This window comes from Melanerpes formicivorus, unplaced genomic scaffold (genome assembly GCF_026170545.1).
Source record: "Melanerpes formicivorus ecotype bairdi unplaced genomic scaffold, bMelFor1.0.p_v2 SCAF_4, whole genome shotgun sequence".
In the NCBI taxonomy this organism is placed as follows: Eukaryota; Metazoa; Chordata; class Aves; order Piciformes; family Picidae; genus Melanerpes; species Melanerpes formicivorus.
In genome coordinates, this window is record NW_027142356.1 from 34,267,420 (window position 1) to 34,294,161 (window position 26,742).

Here is a 26,742-nt window from a genome sequence, read left to right on the forward strand (position 1 = left end):
GCAGCGGCGGCGCCGGCTGGGGAGAGGGGGAGGCTCCAGCGGAGCGTGCGCCGCGGGGATACAGTGCCGCTCTCCGTCCGGCCGGGGAAGAACAGCCCGGGAGGAGGCTTCGCGCCGCCTCCCTCCCCCTGCCCGCCCGCCCTCGGGCCTGGGGCCTGGCCCGCAGCGCCGCCCAGCCAGGATCCCCCCAGCCCCAAGGCGAGGGGGAGGCCGGCCAGTAAGTCTCGTAGCTCGCTGAACCCCGCGCAGGGCGGTGGCGCCGGGCAGTACCGGGTACGGCCGCCGCAGCGCTGCCTCTAGCTTGGCGCCAAAACCCATGGAGCGGACGGGCCGGGCCGGACGGGCCGCGACCTGAGAGCCGGACTCGGCCCCGCGGGGCTCTCCTGGGCCGTGGGCGGGGGGACGAGGGCCGATTCCGAGGCCGAAGTCTGGGCGGCAGGGGTCAGCTGCCGTGATTGCTGGGCATGGCGGCAGGGCCGTGTACCGGAGGGGAAGGAGAGGCATGGTTGTGTTTCTTCACCGGGTCGGGCTGCTCATGGCTGCGTGGTCCCGTCTGGCGGGTCCCTCAAGCACCTGGTAACCTGGTGCGGGTGACGAGGCCTAGTGGGCGCGATAAGAAAGAAAATGCGGGGAAACAGTGTTTGAGGTGACACTCTGACAGGCAGGAGTAATAGCCCCTCTTCAGGCAGATGGGGGGGAGAAGAGCAGCGTCCGCATCTCGACGTCTAAATTTTTCTTCCTCGTTGTTGGGCAGATGAGTATTTCAAACATTAATTTAGTTATAAATCTTCAGGAGAAACTTGAATGTGCAGACTGAAAGAGCCCTTGCCAGGCAACTCAGGAAATCTTTCCGTGCAAAATGTCTTTGCAATTTAATATTCTTTCGGACTTCCAAGAGATGGGGCATGTCTGGAAAGTCAGCAGTGAGGCGGGATATGATACAGCTGTGTGTTGTGAAGCTGCATTGTGCGCCCTGCATGCCTGAAGTAAGTATAGGTGGCTATAAAGTGCTTTCCAGATGCTCGCCCTGCTTAGAGCAGACTTTTACTCTGGAGAAGCCTCAGGGGAAAGCTTGCTCTCCACAACTCTGAAAGGTGATCGTAGTCAGGTGGGTGTTGGTCTCTTCTCCCTGGTAACAAGTGATGGAAGGAGAGGAAATGGTCTAGGTTCAGTTTGTATATTAGGAAAGATTTCTGTACTGAAAGAGTGGTCAGGCATTGGAACAGGCTGCCCAGGGAAGTTGTGGAGTCACTATCCCTGCAGGTGTTCAAAACCCAGGAAGACATGGCATTTTGGGACATGGTTTAGTGTGCATGGTGGTGTTGCACTGATGGTTGGACTTGAGTGATCTTAGAGGTCTTTTCCAATCTTAATGATTCTGTGATTATATGTGCATGACTACTGAAAGGTGACTATTAACTGATCAAAACTAACTTAGGGTCTTCAGATGACTATACTTCCTTGCTCAAACCAGCTAAAAGTATCATCTCAGCTTTGAAAATCTCTAATGAATTTTCTACTGAGCAAATTAAAGGTTGGAAGCTAGAATCAGCCTGCATGGAGGGATGGAGCTGCAGATGTGTGACAGGGGCCTTGTTGGGCACAGCAGAAGATGAGGGGATGGAAAAGGGCTGAGTAAGATGATGGTGAAGTATGTCAAATTCCAGATTTACAAGGTGTGGGAGGAATACATGGAAAGACTATGGGGCTTCCAAGTACTTCTAGTGTAGTAGCATGTGGGAAATTGTTCTCTTACACCTGTGTTCCTTGTCTACCAGCAGAGTTATCCTAGAGGAGTTACAAGTCTTGAGTGTCTGTTGGAACTAGCTCAGATGGGTTACAGTGAAAATAACTGAGACTTGCAGGGCACACTTACGAGATCTCAGACACTGATATAAAAATCTAGAAGGATGCTATCAGACAAGGTGTTTAAATCTGGCTATGAGTCCAGGCTTGAACAAAACTATTCTCTTCAGATTTGAGGATTGATGGATTGAGGCACTCACAATGGACAGGTGACCATAAGGGTGTGATACATGATTCTCTTTTAACAAGGTTGCACTGATTTAATAAATAAACCAAACATTTAATCCTTCTCCTAACCCAGACTTCAGAGGCCATTTAGATTTGCCTTGGAGCTGAAGTACTCAGACTAGCTATTGACTCTCATTTGTTGTCAATAAAGTAATCTGTACTGTCAAAACTATTACACTTCTAATAATTTGGGGGAGTTTTATCCCTACATACTGGGTTATTAGCTTTCCAAATCAAATTGCTAATATAAACAATTAATTTGGTGTCAATTCTTTAATACACTTATATTAAATCAGGAACAAATCCTGGAAGATTGTTCTGTAACTATTATTAAAAAAAAAAGGGATATATGAAAAACTTACATTAGCTCCTTCAACTTAAATAAAACAAAGAGACTGTAAGATAGTAAAAATTATTCAGGAAATAAATTTAAAGCAAACTTTGCTTAAGTTTTTTATGACCCAAGCATAAAACTAGGAAGACATTAGGCAGGCTTTTCTTTCAGCAGAATTGAAGTATTATGGATGTGATACTCTGGAAATTTCACCTAAGTCTCAGAGCTTGCTTGCCTTTTTTTTATTGTTTTCAATGTTTATTTTCAAGAATTGTTGCTGAAAAGCAGTATTTGATGTACACCATTAATGTGACTCACAGTGGCATAGTGTTTTCTTCTTGTTACAAGCTTTTCACAAAGTGATACCATCTTTACTTGGAAATTTTTATACAACAGATCATGAAGTAGGAGTAAGAATGAAAAAGCAGAGGGCTGCTCTCCCACAACTGGTTTTCAGCCTAAGTTAAATACATTCTGAGGCATACTTACACTGAAAACAGCATGTAGTTAGGTGTGGAAGTTCAGAGATTTCACTTGAAAGTGCCAGGGAAAGTCTGGTCATTTAATTAAAATTTTATCTTGAGCAAGTTGGTTGTGAAAACCTACACAGGACTGAGTACTCTTGGTTGTGGACCAGGATCTATCTTCTTGCAGACTTCAGATAGGTAATTAGCAATTACTACAAAGTAGTGTTTGAAGATGTTTTAATTTTCAGAATTTCTTATCTGTAGTATAACACAGGAAAAGTTCTGAAATGCATCAGTAGAAAGTTGGGTATCTAGGAGATGTTCTCTGAAAACTGACCACCTTTCAGCATCAGTGTTGTTGGAGTCCTTAGCCATTAAATGTAAGTGCAGTTTCTACTGGTGGACTGATCCATTTCTGGTATCATCTGCAGTCTGACTATAGGTTCAGATAGCAAGGTTACGTTGATAGCATGCCTTGGATCTATACCCAGGGGTATTTTGTCAGCAGCCTAGTGTAAAAGCCTCAGTGCTCTTAGGATAGCCATTAGTTAAGAAGCTGTTAGTCAGATATGTGGTGTCTTGAATGAGTCATAGACAGATGATGATCAGCAAAGTGGTTGAGAGAGGAGTAGGTGCAAATTCTGTAATCATGGGATGATTAGGCAATGGTCCATCTTAGAAGAGAAGCAGCTGGATTCCTACTTCTGCACCATTTGAAATTCTAAAGGTCTAAAACAAAACGTGAGGTTCTGATACCACTCCCAATTAAGGGAGGTATGAATGAACACTTAACTGCCAATTAGCTTGAATATATGCATGGCATTTTCAGAATGTGCAAACATAAAAGCTTCAGATAATATGACCTGTCCTAAGATTAATCTGAAGAGTGGAGAAATCAGCTTTCAGATATGATTACAGCTGCTAGTCTCTGGTTTGTTGCCTTTGCTTGTTTGACCTTCACCCTTCTAATTTCAGCCAGAGCTCTGACTTGGACTCTGCTTCTTGTACAGCTGTAGCCAGGTTCACATGATCCTTTTGGTTTTAATGGATGGCTCTGTCTAATAATAATCATAGAATTATTAGGGTTGGAAGGGACCTCAAGGGTCATCTAGTTCCAACCCCCCTACCATGGGCAGGGACACCTCACACTACATCAGGTTGCTCAGAGCCACATCCAGCCTGGCTTTAAAAACCTCCAGGGATGGGGCTTCCACCACCTCCCTGGGCAACCTGTTCCAGTGTGTCACCAGCCTCATGGGGAAGAACTTCTTCTGAATCTTCCCATTTCTTTTTATTTTTCCATTCCCCCCCAGTCCTATCACTACCTGACACCCTATAAAGTCCTTCTCCAGCTTTCTTGTAGACCCCCTTAAGATACTAAGACCCAGCCCTTTAGTTTTTACCTAGACTTTACTGAGTCCCTACCTGAACAAATTTGTGTTTGGATCTGTTGACATTTACTACCATTATTTTTATTGGAATAGTTTTATTCCAATCTGTTTGTTTGTTTATTTTAATATATTTTAGACTACCACTGCAAGTGTCATTTAAAAGCAGACTGAAATAAAAGGATGCTAGATTTGTGGGGTCCCTCCTCTGGAGGCATTAGAGGAAGGTACCAAGAAAAGGACAATATGATGTTTTTACTGCTAGGGGAAATAACACAGCACAGGGTTTTCAGAACGAAACAACTTTCTGGTGAAACAGAATAGAGCATAGAGTGATTACTTTAAGCACAGAAAATCCTTTAATTCATGTTGATTAAATTAAGCTATGCACACGTTTCCAGGAACAGCTTAATGGTTGTCCTCAGGTCTTTGTTAGTACAGTAAGCACGGAGAGTAATAGTGATCAAGAAGGAAATAGTCCTATCAAGACACAACAGTGTGTCATGAACTGCAGAAGAAGGCATATCTGTCACTCAACTGGGCAGACAAGTAAGAAATCCTATCTGGTGGGTTAGGAAAGCACTTGTCTTCCTAATAATAGCTGTGCTCTTGAAAGCTCCTGCCTTGCAGAACCAGGTGGTGGAGTGTGGTCCTTCACTGTAACACTTTTAAGTCACAGTCAAATATGTCAAGGTAGGGAGCTTAATTACTTGCTTTCATCTGTTAACATTTAGCCAGTTTTTGCCATCCAGCAGGCTGCTTCCTAATCATGAATGGGTTTTTTCCTCCTTGTGAAGGCCTGTTTACTTCTAAAATTATACATATGTTGTTTCCTACAAAGCACCAGTTCCTCTGAACTCAGTAGAAATCAAACCCCAGAAAACATTTTTTTTCCTCACTTTTGCACAGAAGCATTCTTTTATTCCCTTGTCCTTGTTCCCAGTCATCTTTGCTCTTTGTCCATCTGTTGATTCTCTCTCAGAAGCAGTTGCAAGCAGCTCCTCCAGGTCAAATCATAGCCTCTAAGATTGCTGCACTGGACCTTCAGAGATATCTCCGAGGTCTCTAATTAAACTTTGTGGTTTAACCTAGCTTTGATAACAGCACCTAGTTGTTTTAGCTACCTGTTATCATAAATTGAGAGCAGTGGTTACATTCACCTGAGTCAAATGTAAGTTTCTTCATGATGTGGGTTGCAATCATGAAACAACTCCAGAAGGCATCACATTGCAGAGGGTATTTGGAGTGAAAGTACTCTCATCTAGTAACAGGCCAAGAGGTGTGTTTTGTCCTGAACAAAGGGCTTAGGGTTACTCTGCTCTGGTTTTGGTAAGAAGGACTTTCTCCTGTGCTGTGTGAAAATGTGCTTATTCTGAGTTCTATTTTCCACAAGACCTTTGTAGTATCAAAGCCTGTTCAGGAATGACAAAGCTTATCATTGTCAGTATATTTAAGCCGTTGTGAAAAAGTGTATAGTTGCAAATACAGAAAATTTACCAAATGCTGCATTGACAGAACAATTGCACTTGTTTCCTTAGCTTGCAAGTGAAGTAAAATCAATTTATTGGCACTTGCATGTTGATAATTTTATAGGAGAATTTTTAGAAGCCTCTGTGATCTGCTGCTGGTTTTGAGCATTCAGAAACTGAAGTCACAGCAGCCTACTATGTGCCATCTATCCACCTCCTTTCTAACTGTTCTCTATTATGATGACTTGTCACCATTCACACTCCATAATTACATTCTCAAGGTTATTTCCATCTCTACTTCTGATGTGTCCCAAGCACATATACTTTCACCTATTCATTTCTGACAACCAGGTCTACTTTTCTCCAATAATGTATTTAATATTATGAGCATTTATCATCTTTTCTGCCCAGGAGATATGCAAGGGTCTTTGCTTGCTACACATCTTAAAAGCTTCAATTTTCTTCCTGTCACTATCAATAATTTCTCAGAATTCATATTCATAAGTTGCTACTACAAAAAAATTAAGCATTTCACCAGTCAGATCTTTCCACTTTTTGAGGTGAAATGTTCTCCCCTCCCCCCCCCCGCCCCCCGGCTTCTACAAAGGAAGCCATGGATGGATCAACTCTTCTACCATTTTTTCCAGTTTCTATCAGACAGGTTCTGATTGCATAATTTTGATCCCAGGTAAGTGAATTTATGAACAGCCTCTGTAGCTAGACCATTAAGCATGAAGTTAGCCTATATTCAGTTTTTATTAATTATTTTATTTATGGCACATTCAAGAATAGCCTGTGTTTTTCATTAGCCTTTTATTGGCTCTGTAATCCTTGCTGCACACCAGAAGTGGTTGTGACAGCCTGTTAATGTCATCTACCTAAGGTCACTTAAAATGAGTCCATTTTCTAAGTTTCTCAGCTTTTCTGTTCTGCAAAGTCTTTCCCAGATTTTTTTTTTCCCATCCAGGCTGCAAGGAAATCCACAGTTACCTGCAGCTATAATAGGAGAATCACAGAATATTAGGGGTTGGAAGGGACCTCCAGAGATCATTGAACCCAATCCTTCTGCCAAATCAGGATCACCTAGGGCATGTGGCACTGGAACACACCAAGGTGGGTTTTGAAAGTCTCCAGAGGAGACTCCACAGCCTCTCTGGGCAGCCTGTACCAGTGTTCTGGCACCCTCACCATAAAGAAGTGTCTCTTCCTGTTGAGGTGAAACCTCCTGTGTTCTAGCTTATACCTGTTGTTCCTTGTCCTATCACTGGGCACCACCAAAAAGAGCCTGGCACCTTCATCTTGACACCCTCCCCTCAGATATTTACAGATGTTGATAAGATCCCCTTTCAGCCTTCTCAAGACTAAACAGCCCCAGGTCTCTCAGTCTTTCTTCATAGGAGAGATGTTCAAGTCTCCCAGTCATCCTCATAGCTCACCCTTGGACTCTCTCCAGCAGATCCCTGTCTCTTAACTGGGGAGTCCAAAATTGGACACAGTATTCCAGGTGTGGTGTCGCCAGGGGAGGAGAACCTCCGTTGACCTGCTGGCTGGCTCTTTGTGTTCAAATGACAAGGCAGATTTGGAGCATTTCTCTGTGTGTGGGACTGCTCAGAGGAAATGGGAAGTTTGGTAACCTGTTTAGCCCATGGTGGCTGCCCGCTGGAGGGAAGGCAATGTGAGCAAAGTCTCTCCCTCTGCCCCCTCCCTGAATGTGTTCAAGGCCAGGCTGGACTGGGCCTTGTGCAACAGGGTGTAGTGGAAGGTGTCCCTGCCCATGGATCATTAAGATCCCTTCCAACCCAAACCATGCTACTGTGATCTGTTAAAAAATGAGAACCTGTGTGGTACTACCATTCTGATTGAGGCTCCTCCATGAAAAGTATCAATTGTGCTGCTGCTGTTCCTGATTCTCATACAATATCTGCTGCTCACAGTTAAGAAAAAAGAATTATATGAAACTTTACAAATGAATCTGAACTTGGAATGTACCATTCTGGTCAAAGAAAGATGTTTGATGAATAGATGTGCAGCCTCAGAGCTGTGCTGTAATGATGGGGGTCATTTCAGGATGATGGATAGGTATGTGGTGTGCTATTCAGGGCTTCAAAAGGGGTTCCATTTATCAAGCTCGGGAAGACACCAAGTGTTTGGGTATAACTCTGAGCAATTGAATCATTACAGTTTGCCTTTGAACAAAGTCAGGAAGTATATTGATCATATAGGTTTACACTGCTCGGAAAGCAGCTAATGATGATTCAATCAATGTGTTCTGTGAATGGCTTGAGGGGATTATCGTTAAAAACCACTGCACCATTTGGGACCTGGAATATGAGAGTTGGCATTTCACATCCTTGTAGAGACCAACTTACATCTGAGTTTACAAAATAAAATTACTTCTTTGGATTGTGCAGCTTTGGCCATTTCATTCTTATGATTCTAACTTTGGTTAACACCCTGGATGTTTGCATCCATGCAGGTCACCTGCCAACAGGACAGCACGCTGACAACATGGTGGTGCAGCAGCAGAGAATACTGAATATCAATGGAAGAAGATTTTCCTAAATTCAGTGTATGTAGCAGCAGGGAAAGTAACTAAGATTATTTGAGCTGATACTTAAATGGGTATTTAACAAAGCAGACAGACAACTACTTGGTGTCTAAAGAAATGACAAAATATCAGGTCTTGAATAGACAAAGCCAGAACTTGGCTAGACAAGGTAAGAGCAAATACAGAAATGACAAAAGTATAGTCTTGACAGACATGAATGCTTGGTAATACAAAAGCTGTGTTCACAGTAGCCAGGTTTGTAAACAAATATTCTCTATAATGGAATATAAGTAAGTCCATAATAGCAGAGTACTGAAGGTGATATTAAATGCCAGCAGAGGGATTACTGTTTGCAAAGCAGACTTATACCTATCCACTTAGAATTTCACCAACATCTAATACCACTATTTATATCCCAACTGAATTTGGCAAGGCAGCTCATGTGTACTCTGTGTAATATACTGTAACTACACTGTATTGAGCACATTAAGCACTTGCTTTCTTAAGCATGTCTCAATTTTTATCTTCCAGACACTGCACACTTATACCTTATCATTTATATTTTCAAGGAAGTGGATGCTGAAATTGTAAACTTCTTTTATCAGAGACCATTAAAAAGGCACACAAAGACCTTTAGCCAGCATGTGAACGTTTTTAAGTCACTAGATGTACTTGGGTTTTGCTTATGCAATGCCATTGATCAATATTTAATCAATATTTTGAACATTTTCTTCAAGATCTGCTCAGCAGCCACCTCTAATCCTGAATATGGGGGAGAAAACGACCCATTTTTTTGCATCCATTTTCAGTATCATTTAGCTTGACACTGCCTAAATACAGTCTGTTAGGCTGGTATCCTTGCTTCATAACAGTTATGTTCTCTCACACAGCTTTGTAGTAAAAACAATGTATAAGAAAAAAATACATTGACAAGTCTGTCAGATTGTGAATATAGTAGGAGAGAACAGAACAATACTTACATGGGAGAAAAACTTTATCTAGCATTAAATACTTAAATCCCCTAAGGAAACAGCATCATACAGGGTGAAATAACACTAAAGAAAGTACAGAAATGCTGACATCATCCATTAATAATAATAATAAACAGAAGAGCTTTATAGTTTCCTGAATTTCATCTAATTTGCTGTAATAGTTAGCCTGTCTTACCAACTCTTTATTGTGCTGTTTGTCTCTGTGGTCCTTTCTAAAAGATTTTTCCCTTCTCCTCTTCCCAGGTATGAGAAACAGGAACAGAAGAGGTATGAATGAACAGGAGAAATGGGAGGAGCTTTCTCCATGTGGTGGAGAATCTGCAGCTGCCTGAGCGTTAGGGAGTTTCATGTGAGCACACTGAAAATGCAGAGCTAGAAAGGGAAATAAACAGCACTGAGTGAATTGCAAGGATATTTAAAATATAATTATTTGCAATCAATAAGTACAATTTTGCCAAATTCAGGCTGAAATGGAGAAGCCTAATTCTAAGAACAGTATGGTTAGATGTTCTGCTATATACTTTAAAATTAGTTACACCTACAGTTCCTATTTATTTAATATGAAAGCTCCTTTTGAATGAGGTTTTGGCTTTGCATATTTGGAAGCTGCAAAAATAATCTTTCATGAAGGTAGCTGAGCAAACCTGCAGAAACTGAAGAATTACATGGAAAATACTTTGGTTAGGCCGCACCTTGAGTACTGTGTCCAGTTCTGGGCCCCTCAGTTTAAGAAAGACATCAAAACACTTGAACGTGTCCAGAGAAGGGCAACAAGGCTGGGGAGAGGCCTTGAACACAGCCCTATGAGGAGGGGCTGAGGGAGCTGGGATTGTTTAGCCTGGAGAAGAGGAGGCTCAGGGGTGACCTCATTGCCCTCTACAACTACCTGAAAGGTGGGTGTAGCCAGGAAGGGGTTGGCCTCTTCTCCCAGGCAACCAGCACCAGAACAAGGGGACACAGTCTCAAGCTGTGCCAGGGGAGGTTTAGACTCGAGGTGAGGAGGAAGTTCTTCACCGAGCGAGTCATTCGTCATTGGAACGGGTTGCCCAGGGAGGTGGTTGAGTCATCGACCCTGGAGGCGTTCAAGGGGAGATTGGACGTGGCACTTGGTGCCATGGTCTAGTCATGGGGTCTGTGTTGATAGGTTGGACTCGATGATCCTCGAGGTCCTTTCCAACCTAAGTGATACTGTGATATTCCAGTGTTCTTTTAAATTCTCGATTTTGGGGTATGTAAACAGAAGAACAATTGAAAGAGTTCAGTGTTTGATCACCTACTTACAGAAAGCTTGAACATGTTTTTATGCTGGTTGTATCTGCTGTTTTATTTTGGTTTATTTTTAATAAGTTGTCTAATGCAGCTGGGCCCAGATCCAAGTGACACCACTTCTCCTCCATCCTGAATTGTGTATGTGAGCTGTATCTGGTTACAGATACCAATCTGAGTATCATTACCAATCTGAGTATCATCAACTGGAGCAGGGTGGAGTGGAGCTTGCCTTAAGACCTGACTCCCTCGTTGTCTGGACTTGGCACTGGCATGAATTTGGCATGTCTAAGACCTAATCCCTCATATAACTTGGAAGCTGTAGACCATCCTGTCACAAGGACTGTTATTTTATGTCTCTGAAATTAGTGAGGTGGACCTTAGCTGCCAGCAGCTTTCTAAATTTGAGTTTCTTTTGTTGCTGTGGCTATTCACTGGGAAAGAATGTGGCCCCAGTTCCACTGACAGAGGGCGTGAAATGTTAAAAAGTAGAAGTGATAGGTAGATTTTAAAGAGATGAAAAAAAGGGGGGGGGGGGAAACACAACAACAACAAAAAGAATTTACAGGAAAGCAAAAGACAGCCTTGCTTCATATTCAGCAATGACCAAATAGCCATGGAGTTGGTTTTCTATCTAAGTAATTTGGTTTAATCATGAGATAGTTACAAATAAGGACATACTGAACAAAGAACTTCCTTAATAACCAAAAAGTAGTCTATACAGCTGTTTTTAAATGCACATCACTCCCTGCTGCTTTCCCCCATCTCTTCAGCTTCTTGTTTCAGCATAAGACATGCAACATACAAGTTACTCAAATTGAGAAACTAGCTAATGAATTTTACTTCATAAATGAGTGCTACTGGGTTTAGACCATAACAAGTTTCCCAATTTAGTTGGAGTAATTTAAAGATGTTTAGGACAGGTCAAGCACAAGGGTAGCTGGAACTTGCCAGCTTCTGTATAGCAAATGGTGAGCAAGGAAAATCAACACTACAGAGGATATCTGCAAGACACTTGTAGAATTTTGAAGCCTTTGAGTTGTGGTATCAGAAAATTTTGTACAACACACAGGCCTGAGCAGGAAACAAGGCCTCTGTGAAACTTGGAGGAAAGAAATAAAATGGATTTTTATATTTTTTTAAGTCTTATATTAATTGAAAGTCAGTCACTGTGAGGTAAAGTTATGATTGGCAAGCTCTTAGCTTCTGGTAAATTAATTGTACAGACAGTGGAGTAGAGTCTTTCTTGACAGGTAAAAGCATTTGTTTATTCAAGTTACATTCATCTTGAAACTTGCCTAAAATTCAGCCATATACTTAACCTGAGATCTACCAAGAAATGCCATTCTGCAGCAAGGTCTAATAGTTTAACTGCTAAAACTTTCTGAATTGGAGCAAAAAATAGACATCCCCCAAAAAAATCCAGTAAAATGAAAATCCTGGGGTTTATTTAGAACCACTGAAGGATTTTAATGAATTTTTTCCCCAGTGTTTTAGTGAGGTGAATTGGACTCATACCTTTAACATCACAAACCCCATAAATATGAAAATACATAAACTGAGATAAGTCAGATTATGACAGGCTGAGAGAGTTGGGATTGTTCAGCTGGAGAAGAGAAGGAGAGACCTTATAGCAGCCTTCCAATATTTGAAGGAGGTCCTCCAGGAGAGCTGGAGAGAGACTTTTTACAAAGGCATGGAGTGACAGGGTCAGGAATAATAGCTTCAAATTAGAAGCAGCTTGATTTAGATTAGGCACTAGGAAGAAACTCTTCCCCTATGAGGGTGGTGAGGCAGTGGAACAGGTTGCCCAGAGAAGTTGTGGAATCTCCATGACTGGAAAGGTTGAAAGCCAGGTTGTCTGGTGCCTTGAGCAACCTGGTCTAGTAGGAGGTGGAACTTTCAATCTAAACCAGTCCAAAGGTTCCTTTCAATCCAAACCAGTCCATGAGTATATATAGTTAAAGAAAACAACAACTGATAGCTTTAAAATCTTTTCTTTATAATGTTAAATTGATTTTTTTTTTTCAATAAATGATTTAGTTTCATTTGTTTAATTTTAGATCTCAGCATGACTTTGTCCCATTAGATAAACCTAGGAATTCATATATTTGAGGAAATATATCTGTTTTGTTCTAAGGAAAAGAGTTACTTTCAGTGATACAGGATACCTTTATGTGATTAAATTAAGGTTTGTAGTTCTTACATGCTGTTGTGATTAAGGTAAACAGGTCAGGACATAAGATGATTTAGATCCTCTAATACATTTAATATGACACTTTCCCAACCAAAATAAACCAATTTCTTTCCTTTCCTGTCTCTGCCCCATTTTTGCCTTAGTGAAGACAAAGTCCAGCACAGGATGATTCAGATTTGGTAGCTATCACTTAGGAGTCTGGTTAAGTCTTAAGCACTCGACTTTCTGGCCAAAATAGCCCAGAAGCTCAGCTGCCCAAGAAAATAAACTGCTGAAGTCTTACTGAAAATTCTCAAATTATATTAGTTCTGTCTTAACCTAGAAAATTGTAGCCAGTTCAAAATCAATGTAATTTCTTCTGCAGCTGTGGCTGTCCTCTTAACAGCTGCCTGAAGAGAGTTACCTTGCAGATTGGAAAGCTGGAGATTTTTCTCTCCTGAGGCAGCTTTGCTCTTACAGCTATGGCTTTACCAGTGAATGGAGGTCATTAATGACAGCGTTTCTTGGAAACGTTCTCCATACAATTGTTTTGTAAAAACCATTAAGTAAACTTCCACATCCTGGTCAAATTCCAGTTCAGATAAGAGCACCCTGCTTGCAGAGTTCCTACAATTCCAGCTGAGCAGTACATTGATGTCTGGTAACCTGCTCTCTGGTATTGCATGGGATAGTTAAACAGTGGGTGCATTTTGTTGGAGAAGTGTTCTCAGCTAAGGGATGTATGAAGTAGATGCCCCATAGCTGGTTTGGCTTTTTCTTTCCCCCAAGAGATTTTGGGGATGGTTAAACAGTTACAGAAGTGTCCAATATTACTCTTGTGTGTATGGTTTGTTTTGGGTTTTTTTCCTTGATAAGCTTGGTCTAATTACTGCAGTGACATAAATGATATCTGACTTTTAAAATAATACAAATAACACAAGTTTACCACTAGCCTTGTTCTTAAACCAACTCTTAAATCATTAAACCATCTTACTTAAACCACATCTCTTCAACCACCACTGATCTCTAAGCTCTCTGATACTAAATCTCCTAAGGGATGGGATCAAAGCAGTTTTTAAAAATAAAGGCAGTGATACTCCACAGATAAAAGCAGGACAGTTACAATGAAAGTCAGCATATTACATTTTCTCATGTGCCAAGGAGGGATATTAAGCATCGTTTGTTTTTCCTTTCTGCAGCTTAAAAGGATCAGGGTGGATTTTTGATATCCATGAAATTGGACACATCAGACTGATAACAACAGCATGGCAGAGAACAGCCATAACAGGAATTGGATTCACCACAAATCACAACCCAAGAGTGAGCTGATTCCAAATTCAGAAGGCCCTTGCAGCACTGAGGCTTCTGTCAGCTCTATGAGCATGACCCCGTTCTTTGCCTGCAGAGAAGATACATTGCAGTGCAATTCTTTACTTCTTGGATTGCAGCATTTATTGTTACCATCTCTCTGCATCTGCTCTCCCCAAGCATATATTCTGGCACTGTTTAGTGTATCTGTTCTGCAGTATACCAGGAGTGTTTCATTAAGTGCAGGTACTTTAAATGAAGAGTAGTATTGTGCTGCTTTAGAATGCCTTTAAATCAGAGTGACAAAATTTACAACTATTAATGTTCAGCAGTAACCTTATAAACTGATGGTTTACTGATGGGTAGGTCAAAGTACTTATTTGTTAAGTAACTTCTCAGCTCATTAGTGCTAATCCTGGAATTAATTAGTGTGACCTGCTCACCTAGAAACATGATCCTATTGAAACCAATAGAATTTTTGCTATTGTCTTCAGTGGGGCAAAAATTGCCCCATGATCTAGATTTTTTTCCAGCTTCTCAATACTATTTTCCCCCCATTTAAAATGATGCTGAAGTAGAATGCTGTATAAAGAGAATGAGGGCATTGTTTTAATATCATAGTACATTTTTGATGTGTTAATTTTAACAGCTGTACTAAAAACTATTTTGGATGGAAAAAAGTATATGTGAATTAACTCACATTACTGCAGAGATACTGACCTCTTTCTACAGTTAATCATGGAATCAATAGATATATGGAAAAGAAAATCAATATACTCCCAAGTATAGAAACCAGATGTGGAATTCCTTTATGGAGATAAAACACCACAATTCACTATGCATTTGATTTAAGTCTGGAGAGGGTGGGAGGAAAAGAGAGAGTTAAGTGATTTATTCTGCAAATATTTATTTTCATATGGCTTCTATCTTTCCCCTCCTTTCTTTTTGTTTCATTTTTACTTAAGGAATTAGATTTCTATTTTGGAAATCAAATTCTGGCTGAGGAAGGAGTTATCCTTTGTAGGAATACGAACTCCAAGATCATGGACAAAGTAATTTTAACTGGAGACACAGACTTTCCAAGAAGCCAAGTTAAACATCTTAAATCAGCATTAAGGTAAATCCACTGAAAAAAAAGAAAAAGGCAGGGTGGGGGGAAGGATGGGGGGGGTGGGAAGCTAACACTTTTTATTCCCCCCAATGGAAAATGAAACCTAAGGTTGGGAACAGAATGTGGAAGGCTCCTTAGGAAAAGTTATACCACAGAGAGACTAAATCAACTTTTATGAAAATGTTTTCTGCAGGAACTGCTTGGGGGCTATTTTAATTTCTCCTCTGAGAAGTATGGAAAAACCCATGATAATTTGCGGCTTGACTCTATGTAGTAATGGTCTGAACTAAAACTCAGAATAATGATAAAACCTATACCTTAAGTTCCTGGAAAGAGAAGTTATTTCAGATGTACTGCAGGCAGGCAGGTATGAAGTTTTAAAGCCCCTTAACTTCTCAGGTGCTTTCCCACAGTATTTATTATCCCATATTCAACATGTTACTGCAAAGACAAATAAAACATTTCAACTGACAAGGTTAAAAATGTCTGTCTTGCTTCACCTGAATGGTCATCAAACCAACAATTTAGTGCAAATGGTTCTTGCCAATCCAGGTCCAATCTACTGTAATCTAATCTAATCTTTTTTAACTATAGACCCTGAAAGATGAAGGGATAGAGTGTACCCTCATCAAGTCTGCTGATGATACCAAAGTGGGAGGATTAGCTGGCATAGCAGAAGGCTGTCCTGCCATTCAGAGACATCTGGACAAACTGGAGAGCTGGGCAGAGAGGAGCCCAATGAAATGCAACAAGGACACCTCCATGCACCAGTACAATTTAGGGCTCAATCTGCTGGAGAGCAGCTCCACAAAGAGCCTTGGAGTCCTGGTGGACAGTAAGTTGACCATGAGAGAGCAATGTGTCCTTGTAGCCAACAGGGACAATGATATCCTCGAGTGCATTAAGAATGCGACTAGAGGGTGAGGTTATCCTGCCCCTCTACTCTGCCCTAGTGAGCCCTCATACGGAGTACTGTGTCCATTCTGGGCTCCTCCCCAGTTCAAGACAGAGAGGGAACTACTGAAGAGAGTCCAATGCAGGGCTATGAGGATGATGAGGGGTCTGGACCGTCTCTCTTATGAGAAAAGGCTGAGAGACCTGGGGCTGTTTAGACTGGAAAAGAGAAGGCTGAGAGGGGATCTGATCAGTGTTTACAAATCCTTTAAGGGTGCACGTTAAGAAGATGGGGCCCAGTGACAGGGTGAGGGGCAACAGGCACAAACTGGAACACAGGAAGTTCCACCTCAAAATGAGGAAATACTTCTTTACTGTGAGAGTGACAGAGTACTGGAACAGGCTGCCCTGAGAGGTTGTGGAGTCTTTCTCTGTAGATTTTCAAACCCCACCTGGATGCATTCCTGTGTGACCTGCCCTAGGTGATCCTGCTTTGGCAGGGAGGTTGGACTACATGAGCTCCCAAAGTCCCTTCCAACCCCTATCATTCTATGATTCTGTGAAAGACAATTTGAGCATAGAAGAAAGGAAAGTGCAATTTGCTGAGAAGACTTCAGCTGTGTATAATCAGAAACATTGAAAGAAATGGACATTTCATTGGGTTTATGGCCCAGCTCTGGTAATAATACAATTTTAATATGAGTTATAAGCAGGAACACAGTAAAGCATTTTTACTTTGAGAATGCAGCATTGTAGAAACTGAAATGGAAAATATCTTGTTAAAGCATTCAGTGAAGGGCAGACCAAACACTTGAGCCAAACAGCACAGATTACATGCTGTATGTTCAACACACTCCAAGTAAAAAACAAGACAGCTGTAGACATAGGAAGAGACAAAGGAATGAAAATAAACCCCAACACAATAGCAGATATTAGGTGATCATTGTGTTTTGGTTGAGAAAGTTGTGAGGAAAAAAAGAAAAGGAAAAAGAAAACACATGAAAGCACCATTATTACAGGGATTCTAATTATCTGGATACCCAGATCCCTCCTGTTTAAAGTGTTAACTCTGGTAGTGACAGATCTGCCAGTACCCAAATTAGTCTGGCATTTTCATGGTGTCAAATACTGGAATATGTAGAACTGGCAAAGAATAACATAGTTTCATGCATTGAGAGCCAGGAGCAACACCCCACTAGCAATGCAGCTTAATGGAGTCTATCAGACTTCGTGTACTGGAAATCTCTCCCTTCCACTTTTTTGGCAACCTTAGAAGTATAAAGACGGAGTCATTAGACTGGAATTTGCCTGACCTATTTTTCCAAGCGTATGATTAAGACACTACCAGCATCACACCCTTAAAGAAAAAGTATTTGCTTTCTGACACTTGTCCAGACACTGAACACATGAAGTAAGAGAACAGTTCCTGCCTGGCACATGCGTGGAACCATCGCTTGCCACCACATGCACGCACAAATGCTGATCAAGGCTTTTCTCTCAGAATTTTGGACACATGCAGTTAAGACCCATCTGGATGCACTCCTGTGCAACTTGTGCTAGATTCTATAGTCCTGCTCCAGTGGGGAGTTGGACTAGATGATCTCTGGAGGTCCTTTCCAACCCCTAACATCCTGTGATCCTGTGAATAGTTATTTGCTTTCCTTTTATGAGCCCTGGCAAAAAAACACCCAGCAGAATAGAATAGAATAGACCAGACCAGACCAGACCAGACCAGGTTGGAAGAGACCTTCAAGATCATCGCGTCCAACCTATCATCCAACACCACCTAATCAACTAACCCATGCAACCAAGCACCCTGTCAAGTCTCCTCCTGAACACTTCCAGTGATGGCGACTCCACCACCTCCCCGGGCAGCCCATTCCAATGGGCAATCACTCTCTCTGTGTAAAACTTCCTCCTGACCTCCAGCCTGAACCTCCCCTGGTGCAGCCTGAGACTGTGTCCTCTTGTTCTGGTGCTGGCTGCCTGGGAGAAGAGACCAACCTCTGCCTGTCTACAACCCCCCTTCAGGTAGTTGTAGACAGCAATAAGGTCACCCCTGAGTCTCCTCCAGGCTAAGCAACCCCAGCTCCCTCAGCCTCTCCTCCTAGGGCTTGTGTTCCAAGCCCCTCAACAACTTTGTTATTGGTTTTGGTGGTTTTTTTTTTTCACTTACCAGCACATCCTGTGGATGAGCATGTATATGCAGTGTGCGTATGCTTTCCCTACTGCATTAGAAATGTAAATGTTTGTCTGTGTTTATTTAAAGATTGCACACCGCATGAGGACAAGATAAGCACTGGAATAGCAAAAGTGACAGGCCAACTAGCAAATGCCTAAATCAGTTTAATTCCTAAAACATTAAAGGCTTTGAATACAGATTTCAAAATGCCTTTTTTTTTTTTTTTTTTTTTTTCCATTGTGAAATATATACAATCCTTTATATAAAACCTACTTATATAAAATCTCCAGTTCTGGAGCCCCTATTACAAGAGGGAGATGGAGGTGCTGGAAGGTGTCCAGAGAAGGGCCACAAGGATGATCAGAGGGCTGGAGCACCTCTCCTACGAGGACAGACTGAAGGAGTTGGGGCTGTTCAGTCTGCAGAAGAGAAGGTTCCCAGGTGACCTAATTGTGGCCTTCCAGTATCTGAAGGGAGCCTACAGGAAGGCTGGGGAGGGACTTCTCAGGCTGTCAGGTAGTGATAGGACTAGGGGGAATGGAATGAAGCTGGAGGAGGGGAGATTCAGGCTGGATGTGAGGAGGAGGTTCTTCCCCATGAGAGTGGTGAAGCCCTGGAATGGGTTGTCCAGGTGGTTGGGGCCCCATCCCTGGAGGTGTTTAAGCCCAGGCTGGATGAGGCTTTGTCCAGCCTGATCTAGTGTGGGGTGTCCCTGCCCAAGGCAGAGGGGTTGGAACCAGATGATCCTTGTGGTGCCTTCCAACCCTGACTGATACTATGATAATATGATACTTGCCTTTCTGTTGCTGTGCTACCCAATACAGCACACTCTGGGGCTGGGATCCCTGCAAGCTCTTGAAACTCTGAGCCCCCTTTTGCTGCAGTTTTCACAACTACAGTGACCTAGGCATGCACAATTAATTCACCTTCAAACCAACTATTACTTTGGCACTTCCTTAGTCTTTATTGGCACTAACCCCAAAGTTACATCTCATATGCAAACAGGTTAGTCCTGGTGGGGGCAGAAGATGAGTCTCCCAGCCCCAGAAGGCAGCAGCAGTGGGAGTAACTGAGAGTGACTGAGACACTAAGGTTCACTTCTTGGTCTTTCTTGCAAAGCACCTAAGATTAGGGGCTAAATAAGCAGGCCACTTCTCGTTTGCCTCTTTGGAAAAGGAACGAGAAATGAGGCTTAAGGGTGCCATCTCGGCCTTGAACGGTGTGAATCACAATGTGAGAAAACTTGGGGGTGGGAGACCTTATTGCCCTTAGAGGAGGAATTTTTCTTGCCTTTCACCAGCTTCTGTTCCTTAGAAAGATCACAGTGGGACACCTCCAGCCAAAGTCCTCCTGAGGCATTATGCCCTGATGGGATGCAGTTGAGTACAGATGGCAGGGAGGTACCTCAAGACAATGGAGCACGGGAAAGCACCCATCTCCCTCTAGCAATCAGATAAACATGCCGGAAGAAGGGGAGACTGCCTGTTATCTTGCTTGGGCAGGCAAGGAGACAAGACTTCACAAGGATGTCTACCGCTGTGTAATTAAGTCCCGTTCTTAGAAATAAGCTTCAGCAGCAACTTTCCAGTTGTATCGTAACGGTCGTTTTTGATTGTGAAATTTCTCAACAAACGTCTATAAAATCATAGAAAAGTTTCTTAGTATAGCCTCACGTTGAGTGTTGGTTTTGGTATGGGGTTTTTTTGTTTGCTTTTTTTGCTCATTTGTAGAGGTTTTCGTTGTTTAACTGGGTTTTGTTTGGTTTGAGAGGGCGTTTATTTTAAGAGCTTTGCCCTTTGTGTTGCTAAAATTCAAACCTCTTGTTCAGGTTCCCTTCACGGTGGCGTCACAGCAGGTCTAATCGGAGCTGCTTATCATCATCTCCGTCTCTCAAGAAGCGTATCTCTCTTCCTTTTCATCTTTCCAGAATCCTCCATTGTCCATCTCCATCAAACGGTTGTTACTCGTTGCAGATAACGAAGCTCTCTCCTGATCGTCCGCTCTTCTGTTCCCCTGTTGCTGTTCATAACCTCCACTGCAATCACTGATGTCAGGTCCCACTGGACTCGCGTGAGATTCCTCGGAAAACTTCCAACACTTCATCTCCTACCGGCTGCTTACATGCTATTTCTCCTCCAGCAGCAGCCCGCAGATTCAGCAGCAGCCCGCAGATCCTCTGCGTCATTCGGGACTGTAGCTTTCTCTTCTGCTGCGACCTTAGAAATTGGTCAGTAAAACAGGGCAGCGGCACCAGAAACAACGCGTTTATCCTTTTTTTCCCCCCCAAATGTCAGAGCTGCCACTACACGGCAAATGGATTTAGACTCCTCTCGACCTCTGTACTCTCTCGTCATGCATCCAGCAACAAGCCCTCTACAGGCAAGGTCTGTCTTTTCACACTGGCATTCCCACAGCGGTAGAGCACAGTTACTCATACCGAAGGTGAACACGTGAAGCTGTATCGACAGGCAAATGGAATCGGTAACCGCTGGAGAGGGTGGCGAGGGCAGCCACCCCCTCGGGGAGGAGAGCTGCCCTCAGCCGCCCCATAGCCCCAGCTGGCAGGAGACGGCACCCCACAAACTTCCCAGTTTATTCTCCTTTTCTTTCTCTAATAACCACTGCCCGCCTTCCTCAACCTCCCGGAGCACTTGAGGCCGGGAGTGGCCGCTGCCTCCGCCCACCGTAGGCCCGGCCTCCGAGGAGGCCCCTCAGGCGGCGGCGGCGACTGCGGCCGGAGGTCGGGGCGGTACTGGGGTGCCCGGGCGGACCGCGGTAGGAGGGAGGCGCAGGAGAGCCTCTTCCCGGGCTGTTCTTCCCCGGCCGGACGGAGAGCGGCACTGTGTCCCCGCGGCGCAGGCTCCGCCGGAGCCGCCCCCTCTCCCCGGCCGCCGCTGAGCAGCTCCCGCAGTCCCTGCGTCCGCCGCCGGCGGTAAGCGAGCGAGCCGAGCGGCGGGAGGTAAAGGCCGCCGGGGTCTAGCGCGAAGCGGCGGGACTAGGGAGGAGCCTCGCCCTCCCCCTGCTCCCGATAGGGTGCGGGGCCTGTGTTGTTCGCCATTTCAGGGGCGGGGAGGCGGACGGCTCCCGTCGGCGGGCAGGCGTGCGAGGGCCCCCCCGCCTCGCCGCGTGCCTCCGGGCCCGGTGGCAGTGGAGAGGAGTTGCCTGCGGGTGGGAGGGGAGGCAGCGGGGCGGGCGCTGCGCGGCAGGTCCGCCCGCCCGCCGGGGGCTCGGCTATGGGCCGCAAGCCCGGCTGGCAGCTGCCGTGTGCGGGAAGGAGCTGGGGAAGCGTTGTCGGTAGCGGCGGGCGGGCCGGTCCCTCCGCCGCCCGGCTGAGGCCGCTGCTCGGGCCTGCCCTGCGCCGCCCCAGGCGCCTTCTTGGGGGCCTCCTGGCTGGAGCTGCGGCGGGGCCGCTGCTGCCCGTCGTTGTGGCCGCCGCTGCCCGTCGTTGTGGCGAGCGGTACGGTCACTCCTTAGTGTGGGGTGACGGCTGCCTGGCCTCCTATGCTTCTTTGCCAGTCACCGTGTAAACGCGCTCGGCGGCGGGCAGAGTGCCCGGCCTTCCTCTCAAAAACACCGACTCCTTCCCTGGCAGCCGCGGGAAGGGCCCCGGCCTGCTTTCTTTTGCCGGCTGCTGTGGCCTGCGTGGCGGCTGCGGAGCGTCCGGGGCTGGCCAGTCGGTGGAAACGCTTCACCCGTTTGTCCCGAGCAAGCCATATGCAGTACCCCTGAACTTCAAAGCTATCCCGCAAAAGAACACAGCCCCGCAAGGTAAATTCACCCCGTGCGAAAGAAAATAAAAGAGATTTTATTAGTACTTCCAGGAGTTGGTTGTTTTGAACAGTCAGGAACCATTGGGGCGTGCTTAACGTGGTTGTGTTCTTCCTGGCGTAGTATTCCCATGTGCTTTGGAGATGGTCTGCAGTTTGAGGCTTTGGAGGAGCCGGACTTCAAATGTGTGTTTGTTTGTTTTCCGTAAATGGCTAAGAGCAGTTTGAGTCATAAAGACCTATACAGCGTTGACAAAGTTAAATATGCATCTCAAGTCTTTCTGTAGGACTTTGAAGGGGAAAATAGAAGAATAATTCATAGAGAACTTAAGTAAAAAAGCCTCCAACAGTATTTTTGGTACTTCAGGTAAAGCAGAAGACCAGAGAAGATAATCAGGTTGCTCTTCATCCCTGTCACCCTCACTGTAGTAAAGGCTTTAGTTGGCGTGTCATGGGATGGGATTGGAGAGCCAAAGGTTGAGATGAAAATCTGGAGCAAATTACAGAAAGGCAGAAAAATTTAAGTGTGGTGTACACTTGTAATTATGAGAGGTTTAGCACTGATTCATTCAGGTACAGTCACCAAGACTAGGGCAGGGTTTGCTTGTGTCATGTGTTTGTAACACTTTGAAGTTACAGTAGTTTGTGTTCCTGTGGATTGTGAAGTGCTTTGGAAGGAAATACAACAGCACATCTTCAAAAATCATTTCTTCTTCATAGGCTTTTTCCTGTTGTGTTTTGGGTTTGTTTTTAACTCTGGAGTTGCCCTATACATTTTGTAGTCTGTTTTTTTGTTGTTTGGTTTTTAAGAACTCTCCCTCTGTTGTGTTAAAAACATTTCAGATGGAAGCGAGGTTTTTAGCATCGCCATTGTGAATGTACAGGAGTACCTGACACAGATGTTAGTTAGGAGTTGTCTGTGATACCCTGGGAGCTGTTTCACTTCATGGTGTATGCTGTGACCTTGTCCATTTTCCAAAAGTGAGTTTTGTTGCCTGAAATGAATGCACAAATATGCTGTAATGAGGATTTGGGAGAGCGTAGCTCTGAGGTGTTTGCATGGTCTCTTTGCTTGCACTCCTACCTGTGTACTGATCTGTAGGCTATGCTAAATGGACTATTCTAATAGTCAATGCTAAACAGGCTGACAAGTCTAATTATTATTTTGCACTGAGTTCTGCATGTGAATGTACTTCCTGAATTTAGTTCCTGAATTAGTAATCTCTGAGTTTTGGGAAGTGACTGCCTTTGGTTTTTCTTACAGAGGCTCTACCATTTCAAAATTGTCAGTGAGGCATTAATTAGCTGTCAGTCCCCCTGTCTCTCAGGATTAACAAGTGCTGTGTATTGATACTTGCTTATTAGTCCAGCTGTGGTTATAGAAGAGGTTAAGTTTTCCAGCTGTTTCTTCTCAAAGGCTGCACAGGGGATTTTTGATCTGCTGGTGGGTTGGCTTATGTAACTGATGTGTGTTCCATCTCAAAAATTGTCTGTTAGCTCAAACCACCGTTTGAAACTATTTGAATGGACCTGGCTGACATTTTTCAGAGTCAAACAGGACCTGGAGTACTGTGTCCAGTTCTGGAGCCCCTATTACAAGAGGGATCTGGAGGTGCTGGAAGGTGTCCAGAGAAGGGCCACAAGGATGATCAGAGGGCTGGAGCACCTCTCCTATGAGGACAGACTGAAGGAGTTGGGGCTGTTCAGTCTGCAGAAGAGAAGGCTCCGAGGTGACCTAATTGTGGCCTTCCAGTATCTGAAGGGGGCCTACAGGAAGGCTGGGGAAGGACTTCTCAGGATCTCATGTAGTGATAGGACTAGGGGGAATGGAATGGAGGTGGAGGTGGGGAGATTCAGGCTGGATGTGAGGAGGAGGTTCTTCCCCATGAGAGTGGTGAAACCCTGGAATGGGTTGTCCAGGGAGGTGGTCGAGGCCCCGTCCCTGGAGGTGTTTAAGAGCAGGCTGGATGAGGCTCTGGCCAGCCTGATCTAGTGTGGGGTGTCCCTGCCCATGGCAGGGGGGTTGGAACTAGATGATCCTTGTGGTCCCTTCCAACCCTGAATGAAACTATGAAACTCCTGTGAACTGCTTTCTGAAGGTAAACGAGAAGTTTAAGTCTCTGTCAAGTAAGTAATGACAGCCATTGGTGTTGACTGTACTGAGATCAGGATGATGTCATCTACCTGTAGTTTATACTAACCTGAAAATATTTCTTATTAATAGCTGTGTAATGTGTGTGTGCTTTGTCCAGTTGACTTAGGAACTTCAGCAGTGTCAGTGCATTTGAATATATGGGGTAGATATAGTTGCTCTGATAGGGTCTGTGTAATGTAGTTTCCAACCTAGAACTTTATATATGGGGTTTTTTGTTGGCTTTTTGTTTTGGTTACCAAGAAAATATTCAGAACATTTACATGAATAAGCTATTCTCATTCCTGTTTTCCTTTCTTTCTGTGATTTTGTTTCTTGTTGTAATTGTATGATGCAGCTTGAATCGGTGTGAGTTGCTCAAGTCTGTTATGTGTCACTATACTGTGAATGATTCTGTTTGTGAAATTCTGGAGTGGTTCTCATGTTGCTGTTGTGTGTGGACTATCACCTAAGCTCACAAACTGCCTTTTGTCTCTTTGCAACCTGCTTCCTGATGTGGCTGCTACTGCTCTGAGGTCACTAGTTAACTTGAAAAGTCCGGCTTATGTTCCAGCACACCTTGTACTCTGATGCTCCAGCAGTCATAATCTTCCCACCATTCTCCTGCAAGTGCTTTCTGGAAACCTGAATCTTCATTTTGGTTTTGTATTTGGGCCCATGCTGAAGTTCCAGAATTTCATGTGCTTCAACTGTTCTTCTTGGTCTCTCCTCCCTACCAAACAAGTGATGGGACAAGAGGAAATGGCCTCAAGTTGCCCCAGGGAAGGTTCATACTGGATATAAAAAGAAACTTCTTCACTGAAAGGGTTCTCAAACACTACTGGCTACGCAGGGAGATGGTTGAATCCCCATCCCTGGAGGTGTTTCAAAGCTACAGTGATGTAGTGCTGAGGGACATGGTTCAGCGCCAGACTGGGGAGAGTTAGGTAATGGTTGGACTTGATACTAAAGATCTTTTCCAACCAGAAATATGCCATGCTTCTATGAAACTAGGTGATGGTGAGTTTGACAGCTTCTGTCACCTGTCAAACACCAGTTTGCCACCACCTGCTGCTGCACTTCTCTTGACATGGCATGTGGAGAAGTCTTTTTGCATCCTTCCTAGTGAACAGGACTCTTGCTGAGAGCTGTGTTTACTTTCTGAGCATCTACTTGGGATGAGTTTTTGCTGGTTTGTGCTTTTGAACACGTTGTGTAGCTGGTGGGCAAAGTACTTGGTTTCAGACTCAGAACAGGATGTATTTTTTGCAGCTGCCTCAAAGGAATCTGTCTCTGGTCCAGGCCATGCACAAGGCTTGAGAAATGACAAAAGTGGAACCCCCACCCCTGCAGAGCAGATTTCATAAAGCAAGCGTATCGAGGCACCGTATGTTTCGCACTTTGACAGAATTTGACGTGAAAAAGAGGATCTTTGTTAAAACTGTTGAAATAGCCAAAGCCCTTGGAGCAACCAGTGGGAATAACACTGAGGGGGAGAAGGAAAAGAGCAGAAAAGATGCTTGAAGTGCTTTTTAAAACCACTTTTCTCTAGCTGGGTATAGATTTTCACATTAAATAACAAAGTGCTTAGCTAGCCTCCTCTGTTGCTGAATGCTGGCAGAAATGGAAGAATGCAAAAGGCTCCTAAACTGCCTCCTTTGCTACCACTGTGCTTATTGAGAAAAATCTGCTGGAAGCCATTTCTCTTTTTTTTTTCTTCCCTCTTCTACCTTCTGATTTTTTAGAGAGAGGGCCTGAACATTGTCCAAAAAGAAAAGCCTCGTGTGTTATAAATTCAACTAGAGAGTACAATGATTGAGCCTTAATTTTACCCAACTGGAAGCTTTTTTTCCTCATGTGTTTATATTTAAATTCTTAATTGTTTTGCTTCATTTATAAGACTTCCAAAATGCAAGTGAACAGACGTGGGAATAGCCTTTCTATTTTACTGCATGTGTTAATAGAACCTGATTCAGAAACCAGAAATCTGAGTAGTGGAAATAATGTAGCATTACAGTGTTATCAGGTACCCTTCAGCCTTTTCCTTCTGTTGCAGGCTGACTTTATATTCAAAGATTAAATGCTCTGTAAAATTACTGAATGGCTTTTTCAGCCTTTTCCTGGTGTGGTTTTTGTGAAGTGGGATGAACAGACAGTCTCTGCCTGCAACCTGTCCTTGACTTTCTAAATTTGGACTCTCATCATCAAGTTAATCATTATCTTACATGGAGTGCTCTGTGTGGGTTTTTTTTTAATGCTCTGAAGCAGTGGAATGGGGTTAGATGCAAAATGGGAGACAAGTTTCCCCACCTCTTGTGAAGACTCCAGTGAAATAATTGAGCCATCAGCCTGCCACGTTAGGAGTGCGACAGACTCGATGATCTTTGAGGTCTCTTCCAACCTTAGTGATACTGATAACTTGTTGCAGGAATACTTGTTCCAGATTTTTTGCCTCTTAGTTGCAGGGGGGGGGTTTGTTTGGTTATTTGAGGGATTTCTTTTTGTTTTGTTATTGTTGGTTTTCAAATTGTATTAGTTAGACTGAAAGGACAAGGCTGTTGTCAGAAAAGCGAGCTCTAGGCTAATATGTACATTAGAATTAAGTCAGGCTTTGAGTAGACGTAAAATCTTTGGTGTGTACACAGTGGATTAGGAGTTTGCAGCCACTTTGATAA

At 43.8% G+C, this 26,742-nt stretch overlaps 1 protein-coding gene and 1 long non-coding RNA gene across 5 annotated transcripts in view; both read left to right on the plus strand.

The window, feature by feature from the left end:
• The first annotated feature begins 85 nt into the window (after nt 1-85).
• LOC137440877 (uncharacterized) lies at nt 86-15,681 on the plus strand. Its single transcript, XR_010987250.1, has 6 exons — nt 86-217; nt 8,169-8,261; nt 9,476-9,581; nt 13,874-14,228; nt 14,948-15,099; nt 15,287-15,681. It is a non-coding gene; the product is annotated as an uncharacterized lncRNA (long non-coding RNA).
• Nucleotides 15,682-20,920: 5,239 nt separating this feature from the next.
• Nucleotides 20,921-26,742, plus strand: part of N4BP2 (NEDD4 binding protein 2) — a 46,966-nt gene continuing 41,144 nt past the window's right edge. Inside the window, exon 1 of one of the 4 annotated variants that reach the window (XM_068137587.1) lies at nt 20,921-21,128. The gene's annotated coding sequence lies outside the window, so the exon portion shown is untranslated. Of the gene's footprint in view, nt 21,129-21,598; nt 21,938-23,646; nt 23,667-26,742 lie in introns of those variants that run through there. The other 3 variants (XM_068137588.1, XM_068137589.1, XM_068137591.1) reach the window with 3 other exon arrangements.